This window comes from Triticum aestivum, chromosome 4A (assembly GCF_018294505.1).
Source record: "Triticum aestivum cultivar Chinese Spring chromosome 4A, IWGSC CS RefSeq v2.1, whole genome shotgun sequence".
Taxonomy (NCBI): Eukaryota; Viridiplantae; Streptophyta; class Magnoliopsida; order Poales; family Poaceae; genus Triticum; species Triticum aestivum.
In genome coordinates, this window is record NC_057803.1 from 748,755,337 (window position 1) to 748,770,300 (window position 14,964).

Here is a 14,964-nt window from a genome sequence, read left to right on the forward strand (position 1 = left end):
TGCCATATTTCCACAGGTAGGTTATTTGGTTGGGGACGATTTAGTGTTTCATTACCTAAATTATCTTTCTCACCATGATCGATGACCCGCCTTTGCGGTGTTTTCCCTTTCCTTTTATAGATAGATTGACAACTGCTGAGGAGGTGGCAATGGAAGTTAGCTCTGCCTATGCTTGATTTGAACTTTCTGTGGCCCACTCATCCTTTGCTGCACTTGCAACAACAGAGAAGGTGAAGATGGAGATTGTGGTGGGTTCTTAGGAAGCAACCATGAAAATAGAGTTTGGCAGGAGTACACCGCACCTGCTTCCACCTGCCTGTGCAGCCGCTGCCTTCGACGGTGGCTGCCCTGCCCAGTGTCTACTCAAGACTCTTCAGTGACCAGCAGCTTTTTGTCCAGTTTGCAGGTGCCTCCTCTACCCCCAACTCCATTTTCTGTTGTCTGGTAGCTTTTTGTTCCACTTGCAATGGCAGTTGATCTTGACAACCTACCATCATTGCGAACGTGTTTTTCACTCAATTAATTAACGCTGTGACATATAGAAAGTACAAATCGGAAAATCCCATGAAGTGCATAACATCCCCAATTTCCTCAGCATCATATGCAATCTTTAGGTATTGTTGGTTTTCATTTGATTTTTGGGGATAACTTAGTGGTGTTGATATATATTGTGGTTAGCAAATTCTATAAGCCATGATATTAGGTGGGTTGTATGCATAAAATGCAGTCATAAGTGAAACTTTTGTTTGTATAGTTTCTTTGATTGGAGGCAAATTGATAATCGCTAGAATTGTTCCATGATCTGATTGTGGAGACTTTTTATGATTAATTATTTTCTAGCCATAATCAATGCTGACCCTATCTTCCTTTTTTCCATTCTTTCCATAGATCAACAACTGCTGAGCACTGTCTTTGCACTTGCAAGTTACAACAATGGGAGGCAGATTGTAGTAGTGAAGATCACAGATAAGTAAGATGGAGTTTGTAGTGGGTGCTTCGGAAGCCACCATGAGATCTCTCCTAGGCAAGTTGGGCGGTCTCCTTGCCCAAGAGTACACTCTGATCCGCGGCATCCGCGGCGACATCCAGTACATCAGCGACGAGCTCGCCAGCATGCACGCCTTTCTTGGCGACCTCGGCTCTGCCCTGGATGACCACGATCGCCGGCTCAAGAACTGGATGAAGCAGATTCGTGACATGGTATACGACATGGAAGACTGCATCGATGACTTTGCTCATCGCCTCCCTCAGGACTCTCTCAGCGATGCAAGATGCTCCTTCATCGTGACGATAGTCTACGAGATGTGGAAGTTCTGGCCTCGCCGTGACATTGCCTCCAAGATTGCCGAGCTCAAGGTCCGGGCACAGTACATTGCTGAGAGGCGCAGCAGATATGGAGTGAACAACCCAAACCCAAGAACAAGCTCCGGAGCCGGAGCAACCCATGCTGTTACGTATGGCATTGCTGAGCATTTGGTGGCGAGCCGCCAGCTCATCCGCACAGAGAACCCCGTGGGAGTGAAGATGGACATGAAGAAGCTCGGAGGTTGGCTAGCCAAACATGATAAAGGCTCTCATCGAGCTGTTGTGTCATTGATTGGATTTGGTGGTGTGGGAAAGACCACCATTGCCATGGCACTGTACCGAGATTTCAGGAATGAATTTGACTGTCGGGCATCAGTCATAGTGTCTCAGAACTTTGATGAAGATGAAGTCCTAAGGGATGTTCTTGGGCAAATCAAGCCAGCAGACAGTCAAATCAACACAAAGGAGGAGGTGCAGGAGGGTAGCAACGCAGGGAAGGTGGAGAAGAAGAGCCTAGTGACAGGTATTAAAAGCTCAGTTAAGCGAGTTGTGCCACTGCTCTCTGGTCACAGGCCGCAAAGCAATGATGGCAGCATGCAGAATAAGATAGAAACAACGAATCGTGACCAGCTTATTGAAGAACTCAAAAAGCGCCTGCTTGGAAGGAGGTACCTCAAAATCATTTCTTTTGTTTTTTCTAAATTACTCGTAGTTCGTTAGTAATGCCTGTGTATATGCATCAAGTGTCTAAATTGTAGTAAAGCTGCGATAAAATTGTGTTGTTTACCACAGCCATTTCATTCTGAAGTATGTACAATAGTGAATGAGAAAAGGAATATTTTTCAGAAAATAGAAACCTTATCTAACTAGTGGAGCCTTGATAAATAAACACCAAAATATTAATAGTTAAAGTTGCACAAGGAAGTTTCGTAAAAAAAAGGTTGCACAAGGAATAATTGTGGAAATTTTATAACTGAACTTCAACTTGTTACCAATAGCGATTTTTATAGCTGAACCTAGTCGAGTCTAAATAAAAATTTCTGTAGAAAACGTAGCAGGTAACATACTAAAATTGGACCTAAAAAGTAGAATCAAAATCATAAAATTATATCCATCCAATTCATAAAAATATGGCAATTTGGACATAGGTTGGGTCGAACTAGTTGAATTTGTGTTGAATCTGAATACGTATAGGGCTCTCTTGGACTGTTCGGAGGATTTTTTTTTCCTCAGTGGTATGAACTTAAATAAGCTAAGGATGTTTCTTCTCACTTGTATTTTGTTTCCTGTTTTTTGGCAGGTATCTCCTCTTGATTGATGATATATGGTCTGTACAAACATGGGAGACCATTAGAAATTGGTTGCCACATGATAATAATAAGGATAGTAGAGTAATAGTAACTACAAGATTTCAAGCTGTTGGTGCGGCTTGCTCAGAAAGAGATGGAACTGATTATCTGCATACGGTTAATGCCCTAAGTGATGTCGACTCCAAAAGTCTATTTCATCAGGGTTTTTCTGAATCCCCAAGCAGCCAAGAAAGTGAAAGAATGGATACAAGATCTCAAGCTGTTGGTGTTGAGTCCTCTGAACGAGATGGAACAGATCATCTGCATTCAGCCGATGTCCCAAGTGATGCCAATGCCAAAGGTCCGTTCGATGACCGTGTTTCTGATCCACAGAGAAGCAAAGAAAGGGAGATAGGAGAGGTCCATGAGGAGATATGGAAATATTGTGGGGGGCTGCCTTTGGCCATAGTCACCATGGCTGGCCTTGTGGCTTGCAACCCAACAAAAAACAATGATCATTGGAGTAAAGTTTGCAAGTCATTATTTCCGGAGCAGGTGGCTCCCCTTACATTGGAGGGGGTCACAAGGATACTTGATTATTGCTATAATGACTTGCCAGCAGATCTCAAGACCTGCTCATTGTATCTGAGCATATTCCCCAAGGGCTCAAAAGTTAGTAAGAAGCGTCTGACCCGGCGATGGATATCAGAATGTTTCGTCGCTGAGAAGCAAGGGCTGAGTGCAGAGGAAGTGGCAGAAACCTACTTCAATCAGCTTGTAAGCAGGAAGATAATACGCCCTGTGGATCACAGTAGCAACGGGAAGGTAAAATCCTTTAAAGTTCATGACATGATCCTGGAATATATCGTGTCCAAGTCAAGCGAAGAGAATTTTATTACTGTTGTTGGTGGACATTGGCTGATGCCAACTCCTAGCAACAAATTCCGTCGACTCTCCATGCAAAGCAGTGGTTCCAAGCATGGGAATTCAACAAAAGGCATGAACTTGTCTCAAGTGCGGTCACTGACAGCGTTTGGAAGCCAGAACAGACGGCTCCCTTTCCATTCGTTCAACAATGGAATAATACAAGTGCTAGATCTTGAGGGCTGGAAGGGTTTGACAGATAAGCATATGAATGACATATGTAAAATGCTTGTGTTTTAGTATTTGAGCCTCCGATGAACAGAGGTTTCTGAGATTCCATCAAAGATCGAGAAGCTCCAGTATCTAGAAACTCTTGACATAAGGGAGACAAATGTCGGGGTGCTGCCAAAAGCTTTTGGACAGCTCAAACAGCTCCGTAGCATGCTTGGAGGGAACAAAAACACAAAGAAGGCTTTGAAGTTGCCACATGAGCAGAACAAGGAGCCGATGAAAGCACTTCGTATCTTGTCAGGGATTGAGATCGATGAGGACTCATCAGCTGTAGCAAGCCTTCATCAACTGACAGGGCTAAGGAAACTTGCCATTTACAAGCTCAATATAAGGGAGGGCGGTCAGACCTTCAAACAATTACGCTCCTCCATTGAGTACCTCTGTAGCTGCGGTCTGCAGACATTGGCAATCAATGATGAGAGCTCTAATTTTATCAACTCACTAGACACCATGACCACTCCTCCAAGATACATCATCGGCCTAGAGTTGTCTGGCAAGATGGAAAGGCCCCCAAAGTGGATCAAAGAACTCAACAACCTCTACAAGATGACCCTTTCTGTGACAGTTCTTCGGACTGATACTTTCAAGCTCATCCAGGACCTGCCCAAATTGTTTACGCTCACCTTTACACTTAGTGCAGGCAAGGATGATAGGGACATAGTGGACATTCTTGAGGAAAATAAACAGCTTACCGACAGGGAGATCATTATTCCACCTGGAGGATTCAAGAGTCTAAAGCTGCTTCGCTTCTTTGCAACTATGGTGCCAAGGCTGAGCTTTGCAGTTACAGGAAGAGAGGTCATGCCAGCACTGGAGAGGATTGATATGCGGTTTGAAGCCTTTGAAGGGATTTACGGCATTGAGACTCTCAAGAGACTCCAAGAGGTGCATCTCAGTGTTGGTAATCAAGCAGATGAAATAACCAAGTTCTTGGTACAAGATTTGAAGGACACCCCCAAGTACTTGGATGAAAAGTATGCCAACAAGTGGCCAAAGATAATCACCAAGTGAAGAGACTGGAATATGTCACATTATCTTTTGATTGACTAACAAATCATCTGGTACGTATTGTATAATTAAGTGGGAATTGTTTCATCAAGTCTGCGTCGCCTTCTCGGGGGCTAAATAAACATACTGCATCCATTATTGATTCTTGTAATGCATATGTATGTGGTACTGCTGAATCCGTCACTCATTCTTGTAATTTGTACTTCTATTGTAATGTTACTTCGATTATTGATCTTTTTGAACTTACCTCGTGTTCGGTTGTGGTATGTATATATCCCATAGTATGTGTTTGAATGAGATTTCTGTACCCTATATATTTAACTAAATAGCAGTCACATGGTTCAGTTGGCGTATGGAGGTCTCTTGCTCTTGCCCAAAGTGCAGGAGTTTTAGGAAGTTAGATTGCCTTCAAACGCATGCAGGCAATGTAAAGTTTGTGTTAACCAATTTTACCAAGAACTCCCGTTTTGTACGTGTTTGATTGTCTTAGCAAAGCAAAGAAACAACCCCCGTTTTGTATAACAATGCTCGAAGATTTTTTCTTTGCGACCAACTGTAGCAAACTACGCCATGTTTTGTGTTTGGAAACAGCCAATTTTTGTGTTTGGACATTGACAACAAAGTTCAATACTACCGGTGACAGTTTTTGAAATTTTGGCTGTATACATCCAAAATGTAAGGTTTCAGAGAGCTCAGGAGTGTTGGTCCTACAGAGTCATTTATCACATAAATGGATGCTAATCTGAAGAACAAAGCAGGAGCAGGGGGGAGAGAACAGGGTACCTCATCTCGGCCGACAGAGCGAAAGAATGATGCAAAGTGTCAATATGATCTGTTGCCAAGAAACAGAGTAGTTACTACACCTCTTGGAATGTCAGTTTTATCAAGCTTGTCGATGCTTGAGCAGACCATTCTGAACTTGTCAGGAGGCACACCGCAGATCTCGAGGAGGACATCAAGCAACTTTCTGTGATTTAGGTTTATCATACGTGCCAATATCTAGCCTATCCAGCAATTCTGTGAGAATTCCATTGGCTCATGCATATACTCCAGCAATGTCAAAGTCACACTGGTAGAATTCTCGGTATCTTCCCTTTGATGGGTTGTTATATCTCTCCTGTATAGTTTTGCTATCTGGTACCACCTCAATGCACTTAAGTTAGTCAACAGCACCGTGCATCTCAAATGAACATTTTATCACTGAAACTGCCCGCCGCCTTATGGCCATTTGGTCTGCCCCAAAGTGAAGTGTTCCCTAGCAGGACAGGAGTAAGGATAAACATTTAGACAGGGAATTGATCGACTGGTTGTTTGTTCAAGAAAGATGCTTCTGAAATCTACTGAATATAAGTAACAAAAAAACCGTGTGCAGTGGTTCATTGATTCATACCTTGGGAACTTTAGGCAATCTAATCTCCTCCTCGCTAATTCACTTTAGGCTCCCCATAGCTTCCTTCACTTTATCCACAACGGGCTCCAATTTGGTTCCCCAATCCGTAACCATTGTAGAATCCACGCGAGGAGCGCCCTTTCCGCCGGTAGCATGGTCTCTAAGCTGCATCAGTACAGAAGAAGTAACCTCCCCCAGCCACTTCTTCTTGTTCTTCGTGCGGCCTTCCGATTTCTCTGATGAGCTGCTGCCCGCGGCAAGCTTCTCCACAGCTCAGCATCAGCAATGCCCTTGCGCAGAGCCTGGCCTGGGCGACGCTAAGCTTGTTCTGCATCCACCAAGGTATGCAATACTCCCTCCGTCCGGAATTACCTGTCATCAAAATAAACAAAAAAAGATGTATCTAGTCTCCATAGCTCAGCATCAGCAAGTGCGCTGAGCACATAAGGCTTGTGGCCAGCAGAATCAAAGCCGCAGGTTTCAGCGGCAGCGGCGTCCCACTTCCCCAGCAGTCCTGACGGGAGCGTTGAGCTCGCCCAGCACATTCGGGTGGAGGACTCCCGCCGACGCGCCAAAAGGCCCGTGCACGGTCCGCATTTTGGCGAGCGCGGCCGGCGCGGAGGCGCCTCCTCCGTCTCCAGCAGCGGGAACCTCCTGAGGTCGGCGGCGACGTGGGCCCAATCCTTGGCGTGGGTGGCGAGAGCGTCGGGCGAAGCGCAGCGCGTGGCCTCGCAGGAGAGCAGGGCCGCGCAGCAGCCGATGCCGGCCTCATCGCGGGTAAAGGCGGCGGCTGCGGCGGCGGCGGCGGGGTGGGGGGTCGCCATGGGATGGGAGTTCCGATGGGGGGCGGTCGCCTAAAGTGCGTGGCACTGCGCTAGGCCCAGCACCGCCTAATCTTCATCTTTTCCTACATTTTTTTGTTTTGTTTATATTTTTTTGGGTAAATTACACAAAAATCAAGTGTTTTAAAGATAAAATATTCGCGTATCTAAAAAAAATGATGTCTGTTTGAAATTTCTTTTTATATAAAAAAGTTATTATACCAAAGAGATATATTCTTGTATTTTAAAAACAATGTTCTCGTATACCCAAAAACTTCCGTGAATATAAAAAATGCATGTATAATTTAGAAACACTTCTCCATGATTTTACAAATATATAACAATGTATGTAAAAAATTTCATATTACTCCCTCCGTTCCTAAATATTTGTCTTTATAGAGATTTCAAGAATTGACTACATACATAGCAAAGTGAGTGAATCTACACTCTAAAATATGTCTTTATACTTCCGTATGTGCTAGTCCATTTGAAATCTCTAAAAAAACAAATATTTAGGAACAGAGGGAGTATATTTTAAGAAAAATCAATGCGTATGTGAAAAAATACTTTTCAATGGGTCTTTTAAAAATGTAATCGTGTGCTTAAGAAGTATCGTCAAGTAATTCATAAATATTAATCATGTATTGTATAAATAGTCAAGGTGCATTATAAAATGGTCATCGTGTATGTATAAAAGGTTGATTGTGTATTAAAAAATGTTCAACATTTATTTAAAAAAATGTTCATGGTATATTTGAAAATTGTTCGTCCCGCATGAAAAAAAGTTATTGTGTATTTATGAAAATTTTCATCATGTATTGGCAAATTCTCATGTGTAATAAACAAATAGTAATCCTATAATATTAAGTGTTCAACATGAATTAAAATTTTAATGTGTAACTAAAAAATGTTCATCTTGTATTTTAGAATAAACTTTGTGTATTTAAAAATACTCACAGTGCATTTGTAAATTGTCCAACGGTTATTAATATGTTCACCTTATATTTTGAAAAATCATGTATTAATAAAATTATGTATTTGTCAAAACAATTATAAGAAAGAAGCAGGTAAAATGTTCAAGTACTTTTAAAATAAAAAAATCACACTACTTGAAATTTAGAAAAAAAAATGTTCTCACTGAAATAAATGGTCATGTACTTAAAAACTATACTTTAAAAATGTTTGCAGATCTAAAGAATTGTTCATATAACTCTTTGAAAACAAATATTTTACCGCCCAAGAATAAACAAAAAGGTAACAAATAAAAAATCAAAAGACAGGAAAAAAACAGAAGAAAGAGAAACATATGTTCCGATGGTCTGCTGAAGCTATGCAGTGCAAAGAAAAGGCTCAAGTGCCTCCTGATTCAACAACCTTACGTCGCAGCACTCGCTCCAACAAGTATGATGGATTCCGTGTTGCTCAGCCTTCTGACTGTCGCCCATACAAGACCAAGATGAAGCCATGTGTCCTGCCTTCTGCTATAGGCACAATCTCTGCTCCAAGTGTACAAGATAATGCTGCAGCTGAGGATGTCATCCCTCCACCCACTGCTATCCCAATTATCCAATCAGTGAGAACTTAGCTCTGCTCCATACCTGAAGAAGAGCTCACTGTTGAGGCTCTGAACAAGATGGTGGATGGACCTTCCTCTTCATTTGCCTAGCTCCTCTTCATAATTTAATTATGGTACTTTTGCAGATATGAAATGTTTTATGTTTTTTTACCGTGAATGAAATGTTTTATGTTGGAACGTTCGTGGTTTAAACTCTCGTGAGAAACAATTAGCTCTATTTTATGTGGTTGCCTCCCGTGGTTGCGGGATTATTTGTTTACAAGAGACCAAAATCCCTCTCTTTGATCTTGCTATGCTTAATCCCTTGTGCCCTACACGTTTCCATAATTTTGCATACATTCCTGTTAGAGGGGCCTCTTGAGGCTTAGTTACTATTTGAAACTGTGCTTTGTTCATTGGAAATATAATGATTTCTGAATTATTTGCATTGGGAATCACTTTTACTTGCAAAAAATCTTCCCACTCTTGGACTTTGATTAACATCTTTGGCCCATGCCAATGGGAATATAGAGATACAATCACCAAATGGATATTTGATCTAGATATTCCCTCATCTCAAGACTGGTTGCTTCTTGGTTATTTTAGTTACCTGCAATCTCCTAAAAAACCGTAATAAACCTAGTGGGGACGTTTAGAACATGTTTACCTTCAAAATTTTCATCAGAGAACAAAAACTAACCGAATTACCCATTAAGGGCCGATCCTACAGTTGGAGCAATATGATACAAGATCCGCTACTTGAGCAGTTAGACTGGTTCTTCACCTCCTTAAACTGGACTTTGTCACAGAGACAACAGGAGTAGAAAGGATCGATGCTCTTGAATCACAACAAGACACCTTGGAGATGAGTGATGCATCTATTTGGTCCTGGCGAGGAGTTGTTTGACGGTGCTTGGTGAAGACGCGAGGCAACGGCGCCTTGGCAGGGCATATGCCAACAAGCTGAGTGGATGCCCAGCGTTGTGGTACTCACGCGCCCCGTGGCCGTTCCCAAGGCAACACGAGCACCTTTTTTTCGATATAAAGGGCATTTTTATTAACTCAAAATATAGCATCAAATGGATACAAAGCATGATGAGTTACACGATGCCCAGAAACGAGGAATAGACGACACTTTTCTGGAAGCCAAGCTGGGATCGAAGGGGGAGTCATTGCCTGGACTCGCAACGCCGGACGATGCGAGCCACGAGAGACGATGTGATTGTCGTTTGTGTGAAAGCTGCGCCACACATTTGTTGGAAAATGTGATAGTTTTCTTGTTCGAATAGCCTAGTAGCTTGGTTTTGGTGTTGCTTATGGTGCAATGTACGTACTTGATGCTTTCAGAGTTGTCAAAAACCTCACATTAATATTATGCGCCGAACTTAAAAGTATAAATTTTCACTCTACAATTTTTCTTCTTTTTCTCTTAGCAAATGGGGAAGCACTGATTACTAGGGGAGACGTGGAATACTGGATGGCTGAAGTTGATAAATATGGGAGTACATGATCCGCGGTACAGATGTGAATGCACATGCAGCAGGCCCGCCGTCTGACGCACGCTTGGTGCCTTGGCATGGGTATGAATCGACGCGACTCGTGTGGGGACTGGGAAGACTAGACTAGGGACGCCGAGCGGGGTAAAATAAATGGATGACACGACGGGGGCTTTTGTACGAGCAGGTGCAATAACAATAACTCCAATGCCCCGACTCAAATGGATGCGTGCTTTATCCGCATTTTGTCTGTTTGGGTCAGCCCGCCGGCCTGCCGGCCCGCTCGCCCTCCGCCCCCTATTGTGTTTGGATCGGCGGTGTGCCAAAGGGGCAGATCGGCCGGCCTGCCTTAGTTTTCCAAACACAATTCAAGCAAAATACAAACATTTTACATAGTTTCACAACGAAACAAATATTTCATAGTTCAAAGGCCAAATAAATACATGATGGTTTACAAGCCAAATAAAAATGAAATTTTCTCAAATACATTCTAAAAAGATACATCTATTGGTTGTCAACGTGATCCCACATATACTCAACCAAATCATTTTGCAGTTGAATGTGAGTTTTCCAATCACGCATTTGATGATGAAATTGGGTGAACTGTGCAAACGTTGCTGCTCCTCCATGCTCAGGCAAAACATTGTCACCCTGAAGCTGAAAGCCTTGGTCGTAGATACATTCTGAGCGCACATTCTCTATGATCATATTGTGCATGATCACATTCGCGGTACACCAACCTATGGTCTTCATCTCCACGCTTCCGCCTCCACCGAGCTTCTCGCCTATACGGATGCAGATTGGACTGGCCATCCCGACACTCAACGATCCACGTCGTGATACCGTGTCTTCTTCGATGACTCTCTTCTCTGGTGGTCCTCTAAGAGGCAGCCCACCATCTTCCGCTCGAGTGCCGAGGCCGAGTACCGCACTGTTGCCAACTTTGTTGCCGAGACTTGTTGGCTGCGTCACCTACTTGGTGAACTTCGGGTCTCAATCCCGAAGGCTACGATCATTTTTTGTGATAATGTTTAGGCCACCTATCTCGTAGCAAATCCGGTGCAGCATAAGCGCACCAAACATATTGAACTTGACGTTCACTTCGTCTACGAGAAGGTCCAGTTGGGTTAGCTCCGTGTCCCTCACATACCGACTACCCAACAGTTCGCCGACATTATGACCAAGGTGTTGCCAACCGCTGCATTCCAGGAGTTCTGTTCCAGTCTTTGCATCGCCGACGCCGACGCTTTGACTGTGGGGTGGGGGGGGGGAGGGGGAGGGTGGGTTGAATGTGACATATCTCTAACTATCTCCAATTGATCTTCCTATGATCTCTAGCCTTGTATAGTTTGACTCCTAGAGATATGGTAGGGTTAGTTGGCTTGTCACGCAGGACATCACATGTATATATTGTAACCGACTCCAATGAATACAATTGAGTTGCATCCTATAGTCTTCTACACAAACTATATAAATACAAAGCATGGCCATCTCTACAATTGCCTCTGTTGCATACTTCTAACAGAATACACCCTTCTGCGTGTAAATGGGAGCACGCGGACACCAATCTCATTGTATTCCGCCAGTAAAGTTGTTGAATGACAGGTACAATTTTTCAAGATGAATAAGGTTAGCAAACTGGGTTATGCCACCTTGGAAATTGTTGTGGCTAAGGTCCAAGGATGTGAGCTGCTGGAGCCTGGAGGTTCCAAAAGCTGGCAGGTATGAGGCCCTCGAATCCATTTTCATTTATATACAGATACTTCAAGTAAGTAAGATTGGCAATAGAAGACAGGATTGGGCCAGTCAAGCTGTTATACTCGAGATTCAAAAATTGTAGGCATTTGAGGTTTCCAATCCATCCTTCAATTTTACTACTTAAATCATTTCCACCTAGTACCATTTTAGTTAAGGCACTAAGGGCATCTCCAGCCGCGCCCCCAGGAAGGCCTCCCCAAGCGATTTTTTCGCGCCGGCGCCGAAAAAACGGCCCAGTCGCGCCCCAGGAGCCCAATTTTCGCCTGCTTGGGCCGAAAACAGCGCCGGCGGACCCAGCCCGAACCCGGCGCGCTGGGGGGGCGCACGGGGGTGCCGGGGCGAACTGTTTTGGCGCGAAAAAGACGCGGGCCAGCCGCGTCAGCGACTCGGCGCCTCGTCTTCCCCCAACGGCCTCGGTTCCCGCGGGGAATCAATGGCAAGGCTGCCGCCGACCAGGCTTGCCATTGATTCCTCACAGGCGGCGCTTCACGGGACGGCGCGCCGACGCCTCCCCTCCCTCGCACGCGTACACACGGGCGCGGGCTGGCTATAAAAGCCGGTGGCCTCCACTCGCCTGTGCCCACACCAGCCCCCCCCCCCCCCTCGCCGACGTCCAGCCCCTCCCTCTCCCTGCCTCTCCCGAGCGCCGCCGCCCAGCCCCTCCCTCTACCTCTCCCGAGCCCGCCCAGCCCCGCCGTCGCCATGGCAGAACGCTTCCCCGGAGACGAGGCGGCGGCCAACGGCTTCGGCCGCCGTTCGCTCCGCGAACAGGAGTCCTGGCTCCTGTTCCAGGCAAACATCCCGGCGCCGCCGGACATGTGCGCCGGACCAACGGGGTGGAGGCTCAGCGCCGGGGGAGTGCCCATTCCCCCGTTGCCCGACGCCGTGGCGAAGCCGAGGTACTTCGCCGAGGAGGTCGACATCGTGCGCGCGTTCCTCACCGACGCCCACCGCTCCCTCCCTCAGTACGCCGCCGACAACCACGCGGCCTAGGCGGCGTATTTCCAGCGCCGCCAGCAGGAGCGCTTGGCGTCCACCAACGGCGCTCCACAATGGTAATCACCTTAAGCTGCTGCTCCTGCTGGATCAGATCCATAAGCTCGCCACGGGGACCGTCGATACCAACAGGAACGGCGATGGAAGCTGATGAACGGGTGTCATCGTCATCATCCTGAACCGCCGTCGGCGCGTCTGTCTGCTCAGACGACAACGACCACCTTGGTGAGGAATTGCTGCTGCTGTTGTTGCAGTATTTTTCTCTCAGCTTGGAAGCATCTTCTGATCTATTCTTCAGCGTCCGGATCTCCGCAGCAAACTTGCCGCGGGCCTTCGCCGTCTTCACCCGGTGGACAGCCCGGCTGAGCCTCCCTTTTTCCGAGTCAGCCATGGTCACACTGTGCATGAAGCGGTCGATGCAGTCTTCTATGGCGTGCGCCAATTCACGCACAATATTGATCCACTCCGTATGCACTTGTTCACTGCTGCTGCGGCAGCCACCACGGCTATCATCATCCTTGATGACGGCAGAAATCATAGCAAACTCATGCTTAATGTAGATGATGTCATTCTTCGGGTTCTTCCGAAGCTCATGATTTGCATGTAAGAAATCAAAGAGCTTCCACACCATCCACTCCACGAATGAGGTGGCCGCGGCCGCGGCCACAGCCTCCATCTTTCTCTCTCTCTCTCTGTCTGTGGGGTGGGTGGGGGTGGGGGTGGGGGTTGCAAGATCACATCATGGGGTTTTTACCGACCGGTGAGGAAGACAACAACCATGGCCGGCTGGATGAAGTAGAGCTCAGCTACCTCGACCCGTTCGGAGGCTAACCTGTGAACAAAATATCTTGTTCACATGGTTGCTCCAAAGTAGTGTACTACTTACTCCGATACAACTTTGCATCAATTAATATGGATCGGAGTGAGTAACAAAATACTAAGTTAATCAAAGTAAAAAAAAAGTGATATGAAATGATTGTACGTACCATTATTTATTGATATGTTAAATGTGCATGTAGCTAGCAAAAACAATAAAAATGCTAGAAAATGACACAGAATAGAATAAACATCTAACCATGTGGATAAATATAAGATAAATATATTATACTTTAACTCAACCTCTGAGGAAGGCATCAAAAGCACAGTAGTAAACCGCAGAATGCTAGAAAATCACTGCATAATGCTTTTCCTTCTCCTTGATGCCGGAGTAAACCGCCAGCAGCCATCCAATTAGCCAAAGCTGAGATGCAACCTTGGGAGGTGAGGAAAATATAAATAGTCGAAGGCATCTTAGAGGTAACTAATCTACTACTAAAGCACTGCAAGCATCCTCAATCTCGATCCAAAGCTGCCCACATGCTCATATGTTTTTAAACTCATCTCCCGTTTCTCCACCTCATTGATCCAAGGAGTACCTGTATTAGTTTAACATTGCAGTTTGGCCTGCTGTCGATGGGCACTCCGTTGCTGCCAATTTGACAAAGAAAATGTTACATTAGACGCACTAATCAACTCTGGACCTTTGACGCCTTGATCTCTGGGTTATCAGCCTCGTCGATCTAATCGCTGGCCGTGCACATTAGTAGTTTGCTTCAACTTGACAATGTAGCACGCAGTGAGGATCAACTTTGCATTTGCATCGACTCGAAACAGGTGATGCTATCGTTCAGTAGACTAATGGACTCATAAGCCTTTGACACCAGATCTACACAAATAGTTACATTTTGACAAATTTCTACATTTGCAAGATGAAAATCACGCGCTGTCAGATATAAGAGGATTGGTGGAGGATGAGCAAGAAGGGGAGTAGGGGGGGGGGGGGGGCAAAGTACGTGGATAACAGCGTACACCCTAGAGCGCTAACCAAATCAATGCCAATCATGGCTACATATAAACCATCTAGTCTACTTGCACAATCTGCCCGAAGCACCTCATACGAAATGCTCACAGTCTACAACTATCAAATATGTTCAGTCTCAATTATTATCTATCAAATATGCTCATTGTCTCACATAACATACACAAGTGCACACACTATAAAAAATTCCAGTCTCAATAAAGAATGCAGTCTGTCGTCGATGTTCAGTCTCAATAAAAAATGTTCATACATACGAGCTAGATGGCCAGAGTCGAGGTCAAAACACCGCCGGAGCTTGGTCTGGGGTAGCTCGGTCTGGGAGGCAGCGAACTG

The 14,964-nt window shown here is 45.2% G+C and overlaps 1 long non-coding RNA gene and 1 pseudogene across 1 annotated transcript; one reads left to right on the forward strand and one right to left on the reverse strand.

Moving 5' to 3' along the window:
- The first annotated feature begins 177 nt into the window (after nt 1–177).
- LOC123088603 (disease resistance protein Pik-2-like) lies at nt 178–4,961 on the forward strand (annotated as a pseudogene).
- On the reverse strand, nt 377–6,980 carry LOC123088604 (uncharacterized). Its single transcript, XR_006441968.1, has 3 exons — nt 6,148–6,980; nt 5,541–6,012; nt 377–487 (listed from the first exon to the last, which is right to left on the reverse strand). It is a non-coding gene; the product is annotated as an uncharacterized lncRNA (long non-coding RNA).
- Nucleotides 6,981–14,964: the final 7,984 nt, after the last annotated feature.